The following is a 16,097-nucleotide window of genomic DNA, read 5'->3' on the forward strand; positions in this document are numbered from 1 at the left end:
TGTGGCGCTATCTACAGTGGGTCTGTGTGGTGCTATCTACAGGGGTCTGTGTGGTGCTATCTACAGGGGGGTCTGTGTGGTGCCATCTACAGGGCGTCTGTGTGGCGCCATCTACAGGGGGATGTGTGTGGCTCGCTCTACAGGAGGTCTGTGGCACTATCTATAGGGGCAGTGGTGTAATAAGGGATTCTCTCATTGATGTCTATAATTGGTGTTTATAACGGTCGTGTATTTTACTGCTGGACATGTAATATTATAGTATTTAAAAAAGTAATTAAAACTAATTTAACATCGTTTTCTTACGTAGTATGATATATTAGCGTTTACTGGGTGTATTACTTTTGGTCATCAGATCGCCCAGCATTGATGGAAACTTGACCTGCTCCCTAACTGCCAAGACTTAGAGGGAAAATTGCCTGTCAGGCCCCATGCACATGACCGTAGTTTTCATCCGTAATTACGAATGAAATTAAGGACTTATTTATTTCCATAGGCCTCGGACACCTTTCCGTATATTTACGGATGTGTGTCCGGGCTGTAGAAATGATCCGCAAAATATAGAACATGTCCCATTCTGGTCTGCAATTGCAACATGGACTCCGCCATAGAAGTCTGTAGGCGCTTCCGCAATTGCGGACAGCTATGGATGTGCATTCGTCGCCACCTGTAATTTGCGGAAGCATTGCTATACGATGGAAGGGGATTCCCCAAGGTGTAGGCTACATGACAGAATGAGCATCACTGCACAGCAGACATGGCTATGACAAAAGCACAAGTGGAGCAGATTATTAAAGCCATACAAGACAGCCTAGTGATATGGGACAAGCGCCTTGAGCTATACAAGGACACCATTTTAAAGGACCAGGCCTGGACTGAGGTTGTTATAAAGCTGAACCCAGAGGAGTGGAAAACAGCCTAATGAAAGCAGCAGGCCAACTTCTGTAAGTTTGCACCCCACCTAAATTTTTTTACTTTGACCCCCCCACCTTCATATAATACATTTTTTATTGATTTTTAATACAAATAACAATTTTTTTTCTACAGGCAACAATGCTAAATGTCGCTGGAACACTTGCCGGGACTAATATAGGGCAGATAGGCGGCTGAAGAAAAAGCCGTACATCTACATGCAACAACCGCGTTTTTAAGTGATGTAATTAATATTGGGCCGTAAGTATATAGACCATATTTTTATAAATTTTTCAATTTGTTTTGCTTTATGAAGTATTGGACTATGATATGTTTTACAGATACCTGTGTGACATAGCATCCTTACATCCATCACACAAGTGTATGTTGCTAGGTGTGTAGCTATATAGTATATACTATAGTATGTCTATAGTTTATCGAGCTTATATATTTTGGCTGTTTTCAATCCTAGAACTACAGACAGTCTACATGATCAGGAGGACTCTGATTAGACCCAGATTGAGTCACCAGCTGCCCAACCCTCCCAGTCTGCACAACAGCCTGTGGCACAGAATCTACAAGTGTCAGCTGATCCTCCAAGTGACCCTCAGCCTGCCTGATCACGAGGCCTCAAGCAGCAGGCCAAGTTCTGTAAGTTGGCAACCTAGCCAAAACTTTTTACCTTAACCCCCCTCCCTCGTATAATTAATTTTTTATTGATTTTTAATACTAATTTTTTAATAATAAAGTTTTTTATTTTTATACAGGCAACGACGATAAGTGTTGCTGGAACAATTGCGCAAGGGCCACAGCGGGGATGGACGGCTGAAGAAAAAGCCAAGTAGTAGATATTCAGGAAAACAGCAGCACAGCCACAAAAAATTCTTCAATGTGAAAGGACAACTCCCCAAACATGGGTGGTGCACGCAGCAAAGAATCCCAGGTCCAAGGGAGACATGCTTGACAAAGGCCCATTCATGGGTTGAAACGTTGCAAGTGTTTTTATGCTTGGTGAATAAATCAAATACCCTTCTTTGGATTATCTTGAGTGCTGCAGTTCCTTTCTTCGATTGAAACAGACTAAAGAAAAAATGCTCCTATATACGGGCGCTCAGATGTGAATAGATAAATTCTTCCACGGTATCGTCAATTGTGAAGCAACGGTTTTATTTGGATTACAGATAAAACAATAAAATAGGCTGCAACGCATTTCGATCACGCACTGTGATCTTCGTCAGGCATATGAATTTTACTAAAAAAACATCTTAAATACTCCTGTCGTGTGGTTCACAGTCGAGGTTAAAGTTCGTTGTGGGCATTTCATCACAGGTACGTATATATTTATCTTTTAATTCCATCTACTATTTGGATTGTATTTCTCTTAATTTTGTTTAAAGTTTATGCTGATAATATTTATAATCTTTATTCAGACAGAAGATGTTTTTTGTGTATGTATATACGCACAGTCTGAACTTTCCGTTTCAGACAGTGAAATTGCTACATGCTCGCTATATAAATGAAATATAGATTAATTGTGCTTGATCGATAATTCTTATTTGTTTTTTATGATTATGTATGAATTTGTGTTATTATACTATTTTTTGATTCAGAAAGGATTGTATTGTTGTAAAAGATACTTCTGTCATTATTACTATTAGTTCACAGTCATTGATTCCTTAATTGTCCGAAGCCGGAAGCTCTTACATTAGTGACAATTTTGGTTGTTTTAAAATTACTCCCATTGAACAAATTACGGCATCTAACACCAATAGATATGCGACTTTATGTAACAGAGAGAACTTCTGGATCTATAAATTAAAAACATTAGTTCCAGAAGGACTAAACGAAAAAACGGAGACAGTCATTTAATTATTACAAAACCTTCATTTATTTATAATAAAACTTTTAATAAGATGATTTTTTGAAGTTATATGTCTAATTATATAGGAGCACAATAACGGCAATTGGTTCCCTTTATACATTGAACGAATATTCCCAATAAAAACAAAAGAGCCTATTACTGTTAACGAATTATGACAATAAAAATACAGCACTACAATATGATCACATAAGAAATGATGATATCTGTTCAGGATTTAGTTATTTAACCGCAATAAAAATGAACTATTTTATTTCTTTCATACTGCAAGTGATGTTTTGACATTTTAATATATTTTAGTTAATATTAGAACTACACTTCTTCTATTTTAAAGCATTTTATTTGTCTGTTTAATTTTAAAATATATTTATAGTATCCTTTTACTGAAATGACAGGTTGTTCTGTCTCTTTTAAATACTGATATCGTTTCTTATTATTATATATTAATATATTTCAGACCTATTTAAGACAAAATAATTTTATTGAACACATAAGGTTTAAACAATTTAAACAAATTATTTTTAAACTGACTTGGTGTTTTTGGAAGAAAAAATGAATTAGTAATACATACCTTTCTTTTGAACTGCTGTTTGACCTGCCAATCTGACCCGGTAGTTGTCTCCTTGTTAACTCCTCATCTGTGTTATAAAACAGAGACTGTTTTCCTTTGTTAAACACTCGTAGACTACCTGAGGAAGAGATCAGTACGATCTCGAAACTTTTTTGTTGAAATTGTACCAGAATAAAGTCCTTTTTTAGCCTGAAATACCTCTCTTGAATGACAACGATTTATTCCAACGAAGGATGCGCCAGAGGGAAATTCCTATTTTTCTATCTATTCCCTATTATTACTATTAGATCACAGTCATTGATTCCTTAATTGTCCGGAGCCGGAAGCTCTTACATTTTGCCGTACATCAAAGGGAGGATATTTATATTTAGAAGTAATACTCTTATCTCTGCTCACTCATTAGATTCAATCAGTGATTTTTTTTTATTTTTTTTTTTATAGTTGTGTCTTCAGACACAACTATAAAAAAATATATAAAAATCACTGATCAGACATAAATAATCCATAGTTCTTCTATATTGCGAGTACGCATCAATTTTACTGTCAGAAATAAAAAGCTCAGATTGAACTAAATGAGTAAAATATGAATACTATTGAATCTAATGAGTAAGCAGAGATAAGAGTATTACTTCTCAATATAAATATCCTCCCTTTGATGTACGGCAAAATGTAAGAGCTTCTGGCTCCCGACAATTAAGGAATCAATGACTGTGAACTAATAGTAATAATGACAGAAGTATCTTTTACAACAATACAATCCTTTCTGAATCAAAAAATAGTATAATAACACAAATTCATACATAATCATAAAAAAACAAATAAGAATTATCGATCAAGCACAATTAATCTATATTTCTTTTATATAGCGAGCATGTAGCAATTTCACTGTCTGAAATGGAAAGCTCAGACTGTGCGTATATACATACACAAAAAACATCTTCTGTCTGAATAAAGATTATAAATATTATCAGCATAAACTTTAAACAAAATTAAGAGAAATACAATCCAAATAGTAGATGGAATTAAAAGATAAATATATACGTACCTGTGATGAAACGCCCACAACGAACTTTAACATTGACTGTTTAACCTGGACGTGAACCACACGACAGGAGTATTTAAGATGTTGTTTTTTTAGTAAAATTCATATGCCTGACAAAGATCACAGTGCGTGATCGAAACGCGTTGCAGCCTATTTTATTGTTTTATCTGTAATACAAATAAAACCGTTGCTTCACAATTGACGATACCGTGGAAGAATTTATCTATTCACATCTGAGCGCCCGTATATAGGAGCATTTTTTCTTTAAAGTCTGTTTCATTCCAAAAACCACGAGGAGGAAGATTCCAAAGATGAATCCACTCGATGCGGTTATGGCTCCAGAGGCAAGCACAGTGTGATCAAGCCCAACAAAGGGGGCAATTATCTACAAGCTACAAAGTTAAGTTGTGCTGGCGACATTGCACAACTTACTAAGGTGAGCTCTATTCCACTTGTAACTAACGGCAAAATATTTTTGTTCTTAACGCTATCACCTTAGAGGAGCGCCGTTCTCTTTCTTTTTTTCCTTCTTTTCACAAGAATTTCTTCGATTGAAGACAGAGCCATACATGTACACAGAACAACTGTGGTTCTTAAGTGATGTAGTGGATATTGGGCCGTTAGTAAATGAACCATATTTTTATTAATTGAATTATATGCTTTGTTCCACAGATACCTGTGCGTATTCTTCCATCCATCAGACAATTGTATGTTAATAGGCGTGTATCTAGTGCTCATGAGGACACATTGGCCTATGTTATGTCGCACAGATACCTGTGGGGCATAGCATACTTCGATCCGTCACGCAATTGTTTGTTGCTAGGTGTGTAGCTATATAGTATGTCTATAGTTTACTGAGCTTATATATTTTGGCTGTTTTTAATCCTAGAACTACAGACAGTCTATATGATCAGGAGAACTCTGAGACTGAGATCGTGTGTCTAGCTGCCAGACCCTGCCAGCCTGCACAACCGCCTGTGGCACAGGACCCCCAAGTGCCAGCTGACCCTTTAAGTAACCCTCAACCTGCCAGATCACGAGGGCACAAGCGTGCTCATGGATTGGAGGATACGAGGGCCATGATGAATGCACAGGTTCCGGCCCATCTAACACGCCAACAAGAAGAGACTCTAGAAGACACATTTTCCCTCACAGTGGCCTTACATCTGAGGCAGGTGGAATGGCTCTTTAAATGTGAGTCTCCATTCTTGGGGACATGGAGGTGTTTGCCAACAGTCCTTCTCCGATGGAACTCTATAATACCATTGTGTTCCATCGAAGCCGGCTGGGTGTGCAAACATCATCCCCCCTAGCAACTCCACCACCACCACCACCACAGAGGCCAGCACAATACAGGGGCTACTACAACCCTTCCCAGCCCCCGTACTCCCAGGATAGGGGCATGGACCAGACGCCAAGCCCCTCTTATTCCACTGGGCAGTACAACCACCCACACTCCTCTCAAGTACAGGGGGGACCAGTCTGAAGGCTGCTCAAGGTGCTAGCTCACCTAAATGTATTTTTTTTTATTGTGTATGTATATTTAATATTGTTAATTATAGTTTTTTTTTTAAAACATATTTTTATAAAAATTGAGAACCAGTTGAAACAAGTTTCATTCTTTTTTGTTCTGTTTTGTGTAACTGTGCTGTGTGTAGAATGTATGGGTATATGTGTGTTGCATGTGGAATGTCTGGTATGTTTGTTGTATGTAGAATGTCTGGGTATGTGTGTTGCATGTAGAATGTCTGTGTATGGGGAATGTCTGTGTATGTGTGTTGTCTTTCCACTCTGGGCAGTGTAATGTTTTCTGTATGATGCTGTCCAATCAGCATACAGTTTTCCCCCTTCCCTGCTCAGTAACACAGTGTGATGACATAGTACACTGCTTCCATTCCCGACTGTTTCCAACTGGTGATATCCCCGGTTGTGTCACAGTTAGAACTCCTAGAATTTCCTCTTTCATATGCCACCAGAACCACTGTTCTCGGTGGTCCACAGCCCGAGATATGGCTGTTTGAATTGATCCCCTTTGTCAGAGGCTATGAGGTAGCTCCACCTCAGGAAAATAACTGCTGTTACCTCCCAGTTGTCAAATAAAGGCTCATTACCACATTTAGAAAAATGCTCATAACTTTGCAAATAATAAACGGTTTTTAAAACAAATTACACTGTAGTTATCGGCAGCAAAGCGCCTATTCGATTAGGAGATAGGAAATTGATAAATTGGTGACAGAGTCTCTTTAAGCTCGCAAACCACATCTAAGGTCCTCATTCTTTTCCGAGTCCCTAATTAATAACTAAAACCAGGAACAAGTAACTAGGTAACAAACGCAACAGAACAGAACCAACACAGGAATGTCAACTGTACAGATCCAACTATCTAACGACCTTAATTGCATCCATCTGCCAAGGAACTGCCCCAGCAGAGGACACAAAGTAGTCCGCATCAAAATTTACGAATCAACAGTCTAGCCGCACCAGGTCTTCCATGCAAGGTGTTGTCCACAGGGATGGTAGAAGTTGCCACAAACTGCTTCAGGTCTCTGTCAAGCCCGGACTCATGAATCCGGAAGAAGTTGTGTAGGATCACACTGTCTTGGATAACCAGCATCATGTTCTCCAGATCCATTTGAAGAGAGGTCTAGAATACCCACCACTTGGTGCTGAGAATCCCGAAGGCACCCTCCATATACCATCTTGAAAGGATGAGCCGGCAGTTAAAAATATGCCTCCTTTCATCCATACTACGATGGGGCAATGGGAGTTAAAGAGCAAATCCTTCATCAGCTATGATGACGAATGGCGCTGGAGGTCCAGAAGATCCAGGCAGTTGCTTCGATTCTTGAAGGGTGAGCTGGTTGTATTGAAGCCATTCACCCTGAAGATGCCAGTATATGCCTCCCATAGGCCCCTATATCCACAATTCCAAACCGATAGTTGCTGTCAGCCAAGGCCAACAGCACCACCGAGAAATAGTGGTTGTAATTAAAATATAGAGACCCTGAGTGAGGCGGCTCTTCACATGAATGTGTTTCCCATCCAGCGTGCCAGCACAGTTGCAAAATTGTGCTTGCTGGTAAAAGTCCATGGTAAACCAAAGTCCGTCTTCTACCTTGGGCTGTGGCATCACCATCGCTCTCAGTCGCTGCCAGATCCCTTCACAGACAGGTGATCCATGAAATGGTGGAGAAACCCAATATAAACTCGAAATGCAGCAATTCAAACGAGTTCCCGGTTGGCAGTAATCCGTGTAAAAAAAAAAAGGTGAATTAGTGGTAGCAGTACCAGGGCAACATGTCAGCAGTAGGCAAAGAGGATAACTACGGTTATACTATCTGTACCAGGGTGACATGGCAGCAATGGGCACAGGGGACGTGTGTTCTTACCAGAGGGTGAGGGTGAGTCGTTCCTCTGGAGAGATGCACCGTCGCATGTTGGTGTCCTGGAAGGTGAGTTCGAGACTGAGATCCGACGGCAGACAATCAAATGTGGTGACCAACATGCGGCAGAAACTGTGGAACTTGTCCTGGTGCTGCCACAGGTCGGCATAGACGGTGTGGAAATACCCCTTCCCGGCCCGTTGGGAGACAATGGGGTGAGCCCAGTACCTCCTCCTCTTCGGTTCTTCTTCCAGCATAACTTGCTGTCCGAATTGCTCAGAGACAAATCAGTCCAGAAGAACATGATCCACACGTCTGTAGGGCATCCTCGCAGAGAAAGAAACACCAGAAACCAAAGCTAGATCAGCCGAGGAATACAAACGAACTGTCAAAAAGCACAAATGCCAGAGAAAATAGCGCCTGGGCGATCATGTGACCTTTTCAAGGAGTTGGGACATGTTGGTAACATCATTTGTAGCCTCCTTTTTTTTTGCAGATCCGTAAATAAGGATGCACTACGGACCGTATTTGCGGACACCATTCCAGATATGCGGATGACTTGCGAATGACTACGGATCCGTATTTGCGAACAGTAAAATCCCTTACGGTCGTGAGCATGGGGCCTAAGCACTATAGCTAATCTGTAGTCACAGGTCACAGTTCTGACCTAATGTAGCTGAGCTAAAAAGCAGCCACGCAGCAAGCACTGCCGAAAATCAATATCAAGTCAAAATGGCCTATAGGCATTAACTTCCAAATTATTTTTGATCTCACAACTAGACATTTGGCTTAAAGGCTATATACACCTTTGAAACACATTTTTTTTTCTTAAATAAAAAGGTCAATCAGTGTGATTAGTGCAACTTAGTAATTCGTTTTTATTCAAAATTATTTTAGCTTTTTGAGATACAGCTGCTCTGTATTCTGTATACAGAGAAGCTGCATCGTTCGCTAAGACCTGAATCCGTCAGAGTATTTGTGGCAGAGATCCAAGACTGGCCCTCGGATTTCTGTCGTGGTTTTGCATTCAGTGCGGCTAATCTGCGTGTGGCTACCCAACGCTGTTTTAGCGGGGGAATACGCAGCGGAAATGTCACTTGTTTTTTTGCAGCCAGGTGATTTTTAATTAGACGCACTGAAAATACCCCTGATGAACAATCGAGTAATTTCCTACTAAACACAATGGGAGGCTTTTTATAAGTGGTATTCACTTGATTCTGTCATGGAAAATGCATTGGAAACCCGCCCATGTGTGGTGACCAATGGCTTCGCGATTTTGCCGGTAACACTGTGGTATTGCTGGCAAAACTGCCGCTGCGTGAGACTTAACATGTAATTTTTATTCCAAATTGCATGCAGCTGCTTTAGATTAGAGTGAACAAGCCAGAACAGAACTATCTGTATGTCAGTTGAATTAAATGGTTTATTAATAATAATAATAATAATAATAATAATAATAATTTTAATGTTAGGAAATATCTGCATGCCTCAGATAATTATCCTAACATGGGGAATAAACCTCTTGTTTTCGGATTTGAAATGTGATGATTTACCAATCTGGTTTTACCTCTTAAGGACACTGTAAATTTTAGGCCTCTGGCTGTAGCATTTATTTATATTTTTGTCTTACTGCATTTCAAGAGCCAGACATTTTTTTTTCACTGATGTTGGCTAAATTAAGGTCTATAGGTTTAGAAAGTATAGTTTGTAGTTGGAGTGAAAATTGGCTCAAGGACGGTATCCAGAGAGTTGTGGTCAATGGTTCCTACTCTAATTGGTCCCCGGTTATAAGTGGTGTACCCCAGGGTTCAGTGCTGGGACCACTATTATTCAACTTATTTATTAATGATATGGAGGATGGGATTAATAGCACGGTTTCTATTTGTGCAGATAACACAAGCTATATAGTATTATTGTTCAGTCTATAGAAGATGTTCATAAATTACAAGCTGATTTGGACACACTGAGTGTTTGGGCATCCACTTGGCAAATGAGGTTTAATGTAGATAAATGTAAAGTTATGCATCTGGGTACCAACAATCTGCATGCATCATATGTCCTAGGGGGAGCTAAACTGGGGGATTCACTTGTTGAGAAGGATCTGGGTGTATTTGTAAAGCATAAACTAAAAAAACAGCATGCAATGTCAACCAGCTGCTTCTAAGGCCAGCAAGATATCGTTGTGTATTAAAAAAGGCCTGGACTCGAGGACAGGGATATAATACTACCACTTTAGAAAGCATTAGTGAGGCCTCATCTAGAATATGCAGTTCAGTTCTGGGCTCCAGCTCATAGAAAGGATGCGATGGAGTTGTAAAAAAATACAAAGAAGAACAACTAAACTACTAAGGGGCATGGAAAATCTAAGTTATGAGGAAAGATTAAAATAATTAAACCTATTTAGCCTTGAAAAGGGTCGACTAAGGGGGGACATGATTAACTTATATAAATATATGAATGGCACAAGAAATATAGTGAAGACCTGTTCCATGTAAAACCCCCTTAAAGGGAATGTGTTGCCAGAAAAACATGTTTTTTTTAAAAAAATTAAACATTTAGTGTGTGGGTGATTAAACATTGTTCAAATTTTTTTTATTTTTTTCACGAGTCAGGAAATAGTCAGGAAATATTATAAATTAATTCTAATTTATAATACTACCCATTTTTGGTCACTAGATGGAGCTATTCCCAAAATTGCAGCATTGCAACAATGGGTTAAAAGCCCTCGCTCTAGTGAGCTCTCAGCATCCCCCCCTCCTTTATCCTGGCTAGTGCCGGGATAAACGAGGGGTTTGAACGGTGTAACCTCCTACGCTGTGTGTCGCCATTTTTTGAGCTAACACACAGTGTAGTAGGTTTACATACAGTAGTAAACACACACAAACACGAACATACATTGAAATCTCTTACCTGCTCCTGCCGCCGCGGCTCCCTCCGGCCCGTCCGCTCCGTTTGCTGCCGCTGGTCCAAGTGCACAAATCCGGAAGCCGCGACCGGAAGTAGTAATATTACTGTCCGGCCGCGACTTCCGGTCCACAGGAAAATGGCGCCGGACGGCACCAATTTCGAATTGGACTGTGTGGGAGCGGCGCATGCGCAGTTCCCACACAGACGCCGTACACTGAAGTCAATGGGACGGGAGCCGTTCGCAGTCCCTATGGGACTGTGGCTGCCGTATTCCATGTCTGTATGTGTCGTTAATCGACACAGACAGAAATGGAACAAAAAATGGCAGCCCCCATAGGGAAGAAAAAGTGTAAAAATAAGAAAAAGTAAAACACAAACACACAAATGAATATAAACGTTTTTAATAAAGCACTAACATCTTTAACATATAAAAAAATAATTTGTGATGACACTGTTCCTTTAAAAGACAAGGGGGCACTCCCTCCGTCTGGAGAAAAAAAGGTTCAATCTGCAGAGGCGGCAAGCCTTCTTTACTGTGAGAACTGTGAATGTGTGGAATAGCCTACCACATGAGCTGGTCACAGCAGGAACAGTAGATGGCTTTAAAAAAGGCTTAGATAATTTCCTAGAACAAAAACATATCAGCCCCTATGTCAATGTGTAGAATTGTTGTTTCACCCCTTCCCTTTTTCCCATGCCTTGGTTGAACTTGATGGACATTTGTCTTTTCTCAACTGTACTAACTATGTAACTATGCTGTGTAAGATCTTGTTTATTTGTAATTTTTTGGGTATATATTTTTTATCTATAGAATTCTTCACTACATATAAATAGTGTTTCAACTATATTAAATTTTTGGAGCAGAATTAAAAAAATATTAATTCACCCATTTTTTTTTAACATCGTTCTCCAAACATAGCCGTGGTTTCCCTATCTTGCAGTGATGAGGACTAACAAGTCTAAAACATCTATATGCAAGTTGCTATAAATGGATAGCCTTTCTAGACTGTATCAACACTAAGGGTATGTTCACACGTGCACGTCCGTTACAGCTGAAATTACAGAGCTGTTTTCAGGAGAAAACAGCTACTGAATTTCTGACGTGATGGCATGTGCAGGCATTTTTCGCAGCGTCCATTACGGACGTAATTGGAGCTGTTTTTCTATGGAGTCAATGGAAAACGGCTCCAATTACATCCCAAGAAGTGACATGCACTTCCTTGACGGGGGCGTCTTTTTTACGCGCCGTCTTTTGACAGCGGCGTGTAAAAAAATTGACCGTCGGCACAGTACATCGTAAAACCCATTCAAATGAATGGGCAGATGTGTGCCGACGCTTTGGAGCCGTATTTTTGGCCATAATTCCAGGCGTAAAACGCCTGAATTACGTCCGTAAATAGTGCGTGTGAACATACCATTAATATTAGCGATTCTGGATGCATGCATACCCATATGATATATGAAATAATTTTCATGACTCAATAACGAATATTTACTTCCTGAAATTTTTATTTCCTGGAGCCCGTAGGCAGCACAACACAAATAGATTTTAGTCCCCTAGGTACAATTAAGCAGAGACACGTTAAATTAGCAATAAGCATTAAATAATTAAACAATTAAAGACTTCCCCTATAAGTATGTACCGGTAACCGGGCCCCAGCGTATTTTGATGAAGCAATAGATACAAGTTCTGCCAGGGAGGGAAGCTTGTGCTGCCTAAGGACTCCAGGAAATAAAAATTTTGGTGAGTAATTTTTTGTTTTCCTGATCTTCCCTGGCAGCAAATGGGACTTGCCAAGCAATAGCTATATTGTCGGGATAGCAGACGCTATTTCAAGCACTCTTTTGCCAAATAGAGAACCCCTTGATGCAAGTGGTCGAGCCTTTAGTGCTTGATAAAGGTTGATGTGGATGCCAAAGGTAGCAGCCCTGCAGATTTGGTCCAGGGGAATATGTCTGACTTCTGCCCATGAGGTAGCTGTAGAGCGAGTGGAATGTGCCCTGATCTGCAGAGGAGATTGAAGCTCACTGAGATGATAGCATTTCTCAATGGTTGACCTAATCCACCTGGCTAGGGTGGCCTTACTTGCTCTTCGACACTTATTAGGACCGGCATGCTGAAGGAACGGATTTTCTGCTTTCTTAAAAGCTTTTGTCCTTTGAATATAGGTGAGAACGTCTCTTCTCACGTCCAGTGTATGCCAATTCTCCTGGTCTTCACCTTGGGGATGAGGGAAAAGGACTGGCAACGATATTTTTTGATTGATATTTTTGAAAGAGGGAACTTTAGGCAAGAACCCAGGCATGGTGCGTAGTAGAAGACAATCTCCAAGATCTCTCAAATAGGGTTCTTTGAAAGAGAGGGCCTGAAGCTCGCTTATGCGCCTGGCAGATGTGATTGCCACCAGAAAGAAGGCCTTAAAGGAGAGAAATCTGACGGACGACTCTTGCATGGGTTCAAACAGTGGCTTTGTCAGAGCCAACACAACCACTGAAAGATCCCAGGAAGGAGTGGGTACTTGAGAGACTGGGCTAAGGTTTCTTAAAGCCTTGAAGAAGCTCTTCACCAACTGTTGGTTAGAGAAACGGTTTTGCAGTTGTGCATTGATTGCCGTAAACTGTACCTTAAAGAGACTCTGTCACCACATTATAACTTTCCTATCTCCTACATTACAGCGCCAATCACATTATGTAGATTACAGCAGTGTTTTTTATTTAGGAAAAACAATCAATTTTGACGGAGTTATGACCTATTTTACCTTTATGCTAATGACTTTCTTAATGGACAGCTGGGCGTGTCTTACTTTTGACCAAGTGGGCGTTGAGGAGAGAAGTGTATGACGCTGACCAATCATCGTCATACACTTCTCTTCATTCATTTATTCAGCACATAGTGATACTGTATTGTTCACTATGTGTAGCCACATACACACACATTAACATTACTGCAGTGTCTTGATAGTTAATAGACATCGCGTCCAACCAGGACGGGATGTCTATTCATCACTGCCGACACTTCGGTAACGTTTGTGTGGAACTTCCAGCACAGCAAGCATAATCTCGCGAGATCACGCTGTAAATCACGCTTGCTGTCATTAACTCCCATACTAACGTTACCGAAGTGTCGGCAGTGATGAATATACATCCCGTCCTGGTTGAACGTGATGTCTATTAACTCTCAAGGTACTTCAGTAACATTAGTGTGTGAGTATGTGGCTGCACATAGTGAACAACACAGGATCACTATGTGCTGAATAAATGAATGGAGAGAAGTGTATGACGCTGATTGGTTACTGATTGGTTAGCATCATACACTTCTCTCCACAACGCCCACTTGGTCAAAAGTAAAACACGCCCAGTTGTCTATTAAGAAAGTCATTAGCATAAAGCTAAAATAGGTCATAACTCTGTCAAAATTGATAGTTTTTCTATATAAAAAACACTGCTGTAATCTACATTACAACGCCGATCACATTATGTAGAAGATAGGGCACTTATAATGTAGTGACAGAGCCTCTTTAAGGGCATTTAACTTCAACCCTTTATTGAAGCCCTCCAGAAGAAATTGAAGGATCGTGTTCAAAGAGACTGGGTTTGCTGAATTCCTAAAGCACCAGGAGATGAAAAGGGCCCAAACCCTGTTATATACTTTGACAGTTGAGGGGCGTCTGGCTGAAAGTAGGGTGTTAATGACTTCAGAAGAGAGCCCCAATTCCGTCAGATTCTCCCGGTCAGTCTCCAGGCCGTGAGATGTAGACTGCGAGGGTACAGATGATACACTTCTTTCTGGGACAGGAGGTCCGGTGACACCGGTAGTTCCAGGAACCTGCCTTTCGAGAGAGACCAGAACTGAAGCTGAGGACTTTGTTCTTCTCCTGCGATGCCATTGCATCCAAGTCTGGCATTCCCCATGTGACAGTCAAATTGCTGAAGACCTGAGGGTTGAGACTCCACTCCCCCGGAAGGAGGGTGTTGCGGCTGAGGAAATCTGCAGTGTGGTTCATCAAGCACTTGATGTGAACTGCTGAAATTCCCAAAGAATGTTATTCCGCCCAACTCATAAGTAGTCTGCATTCGGCCGACATTGAGACACTCCTCGTTCCTCCTTGCTTGTTTATATAAAAAACAGTTCCTAGGTTGTACGACTGGACCAGGATCTGGAGATTTTTTAGATGAGTTTGAAAAAATATTAGCTACAATCTCACTGCTCTTAGTTCCCTCATCTTGGAGGATAGTAACACTTCCTTCTGACTACATCTGTTCTGAACCCATAGATGATCTACATGGGCACCCAAACCCCAGGAGGAGGCATCTGTTGTGAGGACTTTCTGCGGTGGGGGAACGAGAGACTTGCCGGACCGGAGAGCATCTGGGATTAACCACCAGCTGAGGTCTTGAAGAGTAAAGTTGGAGACTTTGAAGAGAGCGTCCAGATTTCTGAAATTCTTGTCCCAGGATCTGAGAATGTCGAGCTGTAATGATCTCATATGGGCTTTGGCCCAGGGGACCGCATCTATGGAAGAGGTCATTAGACCTAGGACTTTCATAGCCCCTCAAACAGATTTCTTTGGATGGTGAATAAAGTGTTGTATTGAACCCCGTATTGTAGTAACCCTCTCTGGAGACAACTTGACTGTCATTGACCGAAAATTCACCATGAGCCCTAAAAATTTCAGATTCTGTGATGGCGAGAGCTGTGGCTTTCTGATCAAGTAAGGCACCACACATATTCCATTCAGCCTCAGTGCTGCAGTTAGGACCATTACAATTTTTGTGAACACACGGCGTGCTGACGAAATCCCGAAGGGCAGGCAGGTGAATTGGAAGTGCTTTATTCCACCCTGAGTCTGGACTGATAGTCGAAGGAATTTTTTGTGAGTGGACAGAATAGGGACATGCAAATATGCGTCTGTAAGTTTGATCGTTGCAAGAACATAGTTCTTCTCCAGAAGGTTCATCACCGACCGTATAGTCTCCATCTTGAAAGTTCTCCTCAACAGATATTGATTGAGGAAGGTCAGGTCTATAACCAATTTCCAACTGCCATTTGATTTGGGCACCGGGAACACTCTGGAGTAGACTCCTTGCTCCACTCTAAGACTGGAACATCTTCCAAGGCTGTTTCTGGGGAAAAAATCTGTGAAACTGATGGACTACCGGATTGCGATGCACATTGAGGACAAAGTGGTCTGGGGGGAACTTTTTGAACTCCAATGAGTAGCCTCTCTTGATGGTTGTCGTCACACACTCGTCGGATGATGTCACCGACCACCGAGAGGAGAACCTCTGAAGCCTCGCCCCTACTTGTAGGATTGGCTTGGCGTCATAGATCATTGAGTTTTTGATTTGGGTTTTTCTTCCAAAAGGAGGAAGGGTTTTTCAGTTTTGTTCTAAATATGCGCTGAT

The 16,097-nt window shown here is 41.0% G+C and overlaps 1 protein-coding gene and 1 long non-coding RNA gene across 2 annotated transcripts in view; both read left to right on the forward strand.

Moving 5' to 3' along the window:
* IL17REL (interleukin 17 receptor E like) overlaps positions 1-16,097 on the forward strand; it is a 199,303-nt gene that overhangs the window by 55,954 nt on the left and 127,252 nt on the right. The gene's annotated exons all lie outside the window — the stretch shown is intronic.
* LOC142747952 (uncharacterized) lies at positions 1,051-1,804 on the forward strand. Its single transcript, XR_012882102.1, has 3 exons — positions 1,051-1,170; positions 1,382-1,560; positions 1,677-1,804. It is a non-coding gene; the product is annotated as an uncharacterized LOC142747952 (long non-coding RNA).

Source organism: Rhinoderma darwinii, chromosome 3 (assembly GCF_050947455.1).
Source record: "Rhinoderma darwinii isolate aRhiDar2 chromosome 3, aRhiDar2.hap1, whole genome shotgun sequence".
Classification (NCBI taxonomy): Eukaryota; Metazoa; Chordata; class Amphibia; order Anura; family Rhinodermatidae; genus Rhinoderma; species Rhinoderma darwinii.